Here is a 3,718-nt window from a genome sequence, read left to right as displayed (position 1 = left end):
ATGCCTAGCATGGAGGAGTCCCTTAGTAAATGTTTGTTGAATGAATAAATAAATGAATAATGCACACCAGATTTTTCTAAAGGGTGGCTGAGAGAAATTTTGTTTTTATTGTGTGCTACAAACCTTTTTCCTACTCTCTTGCTCTCTGAGGGAAATGCCAGGCTCTCTGGTCCTAGCTCAGCAAAGTGGGTAATTTACTATCTCTTCTTCTAGCTGGGAAGTCCTAAGTATAGCATTTCTCTCTCAAGAGTATTAACCACCCAGAAAAGCAGGGTTTCTGAGAAAATGAGGTTGCATAGCTGGCTGCAACCCTAGTAGAGTGTAAAGTCAGTGGCTATGCATATAGAGAAAATAGGTTGACCTTCAAGTCAGATTAATTTTTGCCTATTATTTTTGCCACTTTCTAACTTCTCTGAGGTTCAGTTTCCGTATCTACAGAGAGGGATGAGAATCTATATCCTGTAAAAATTCAGCAGTGTGGGAAAGGGATTAGAGGTCATGTGCCCACCGCAATGTCATTATCTGGTAGGTCCTACATAAATGGTGGCTGCAGCTGTAAGGCCCTGTCATAACTCTTTGATAGTTATATTAGGGTACCCCAGTGTCCAGGACTGACCACAAAACAAAGAGGCTGTCTTGAGTCAACTTAACAACGATTCCAACTTGCATCATAATATAATAGCAGCAACTTGTCTGCACTGTGCGATTTCCCAACCCAAGGAGGGGTGAGGTAAAAACACAAGGCTCTAAAGTTCCCATAAACACACTTTAATGAGAAGGTCTTGGCCACTTGAAAATAAGGCATTTGAACCCCTGTGTGCACCGCCGCCCTGAGAATGACTCTATTTAATTTGTTTTTCTTTAATTTGCTGTTGATGGGGAGTTCATGAGACATGAAAGACTGATGACTGAGCCAGATATTTTTCTTCAACAAAATAGGGTAAGTGTTGCTGTTATTTCCAACCTCTTCTTGATGTTGAAATCTACCAGAATGTTATGGTCAGCAGAGAGCTAACCACTTGAGAAGAGAGTGTTTAAGCAAGGGGATTCTTGTTCTAGTGGTTAGCCTGGGAGGCCGGCGGGGGGGGGGGGATGGGGAGGGGAAGCATTACAGGTGTTTTCCATGGCCGCCAATTTCCCTAATGTCTCGGGTGCCACAAACTAATTTTTCTCTGCCAGCACATTTAGTTTACAAGACAATCCTCACATAAAACACTGCCAGTTACATTTATAAGAACATATGCAAAATTAAATCACTCACCCAGTAGTCAAATAAAACTTACCATCAATTATGGAGCTCTTTCTTTGCTTTTCTTAAAGCAGACAACTGCTTTGTCCCTCAATTATCCAAATAAATACTCTTGCAACCAATAGGAGTTTTATGGATCTGGAAGGGAGTGTGAGCAACAGAACTGTGACCTCCCTTTGAGGTCAAAGGCTCCCCTCTGTTTACTGTACACAAGTGAGGGCTCCTGTGCCTGGTTCTACTAGGAGGCGTGGTGTCTGTGGCAGCACCTTGAGAATATTACCTGGTAAATCAGAACCCTGGATAAATTGGACATAAGGTCTCACAATCACTTGGACTTCACCCAGACAGGCCTCAGGTAACACCTGCTCCATATGGTGATTTATGTGAAGCAGATAAAATGCCTTATTTGGCACCAGTAGGAGTCTCTGTACTTCTTCCTGCAAGCACAAATAGAGAACAGACAAGCTAGTCAGCCCTTCATTACATTGGGCACTATGGAGAAGAGAGAACGGGAATATAACATGTATTTGACATGTTTAATAGGCCATCCTGTTTACCAACCAGATTTTTCGCAGAGCTTCTAACATATGACTGGTGGTGGAACAGTGGATAGAGCATTGACCCAGGACATTGAGGGCCCTGGTACAAAGCCCTGGTTGGAAACCTGGGGGTCGCCAACTAGAGGGCAGTCTTGCCAGTTTGAGTGCAGGGTCACTGATTTAAGTGCAGTATCATTGACATGATCCCAAGGTCACTGACTTGAACCCAAGGTCACTGGCTTGAGCAAGGGATCCTCCTCACCCCATGTCAAGGCCCATGTATGACAAGCAATCAATAAACAACAAGTGAAGCAATTATGAATTGATGCTTCTCATCTCTCTCCTTTCTGTCTCTCTCTCTCTCTCTCTCTCTCTCTCTCTCTAAAAAAGAAAAATTTGGGATTTTACCATTCTGGTGTGTATATGTGTATGGGTGTGCCCATTTGTGGCCCCCAGTGGGAAGTTATATTGCTGTATCTAGAAGTCAGCCAGGTGGTTAAGGAATGGCCTCTTGTAACATGTGCTTTGATTATGAGTCTTTGTCAAGATGTCCTGGGGTTTTCTTTTCTTGCATTTAATTTTCCTTAACATTTCCTACAGTTCTCGCTGGAAGATGGTCACATTCGGGTCCCTTTTGCCGCAGGGAACTCATCTGCTCAGGCATGATGTGGGACCCTTTTCCAGCTTTTCTCCTCTAGACCTAACTCTGAATTGATCAATTCCTCATTTGTGTTTTCATTCTTTCTACCTCAACACTGATAAATATACTTTTATTGCACGTAGGAGTTTAAACTTGTGTCTACTAGATTAGACAATTTATAAAGGACAGAACTTATACCTCTTTTCACTTTTGTATACCTGATGCCTAACATAGCGCCTCATATAGAACTCCCCATTTCATACCTGTGAGTGGGAATTCAGAAAGTTGTTCCAATTAGGTGAAAGAATGCACCTGAGTCCTGTCCACCCTGGTTCTTTGTGATAAATGATTATTTCTACATTATGACATGCCATGAAATATGAGCATAAACTGAGGGAGCAAGGAATGTTATCCTCTAAAATCATTTTGATATGTATGGTCTCTGAGTACCTTGGACATAGCACTGCTTTACTTCCATAGTAAGCTGCTTAACATTAATTAGTGTTTCTCTCCAGAATGCATTTCAATTAATGAAAGGGGAAAGCAAGTCTCAAGTATGTTGGATGAGGTACTGACTGGACTGTTAACATTTCAGTTGAAGAGTTTACACATGGTTGAACTCCATATGACGTATGCTTTGCTAGAATATGTGTTTATTATTTTTGATATTTATTGACTGCCTACTGTGTGCCAGATACTCTCTTGACAGGATGTTTCCTGAATGAGCTCATAATTTATTTCAGGGATTCGGCTATGGATGTAATTTAACATGATTGAACAGAAAAATGACTTCATTAATCAAATTGATGTATTTGTAAATTAAAATATATGAATCAGGACTTATGCTTCTATCGTACATTTATTGTTATAAATATTATAAGTCTAGTGCTCACTTTGGCAGCTCATATACTAAAGTTGGAATGATACATTGAAGATTAGCATAGCTGTTGCATAAGAATGACCCACAAATTTGTGAAGCATTCCATATTTTAAAAATTATATTAGAGCCTGACCTGTGGTGGCGCAGTGGATAAATCGTTGACCTGGGATGCTGAGGTCGCCGGTTCTAAACCCTGGGCTTGCCCAGTCAAGGCACATATGGGAGTTGATGCTTCCTGCTCCTCCCCACTTTTTCTCTCTCTCTCACTCTCTCTCTCCTCTCTAAAATGAATAAATAAATGGAAAAAAATTATATTAGAATTCTACATCAGACTACACTAGAAGTCTATAGTAGTCTACAATAAATTTATGAATATTTCAATAAATAAAAGATCATTTTAAAAATTCACT

At 40.6% G+C, this 3,718-nt stretch overlaps 1 non-coding gene across 1 annotated transcript; it reads left to right on the top strand.

Moving 5' to 3' along the window:
• The first annotated feature begins 3,313 nt into the window (after positions 1-3,313).
• LOC136327969 (U6 spliceosomal RNA) lies at positions 3,314-3,420 on the top strand. Its single transcript, XR_010730017.1, has one exon. It is a non-coding gene; the product is annotated as a U6 spliceosomal RNA (small nuclear RNA).
• Positions 3,421-3,718: the final 298 nt, after the last annotated feature.

The sequence above is a fragment of the Saccopteryx bilineata genome, chromosome 2 (assembly GCF_036850765.1).
Source record: "Saccopteryx bilineata isolate mSacBil1 chromosome 2, mSacBil1_pri_phased_curated, whole genome shotgun sequence".
Lineage (NCBI taxonomy): Eukaryota > Metazoa > Chordata > Mammalia > Chiroptera > Emballonuridae > Saccopteryx > Saccopteryx bilineata.
The sequence above is the reverse complement of the archived record's forward strand: the minus strand, read 5'-3'. Positions and strand labels throughout refer to the sequence as shown.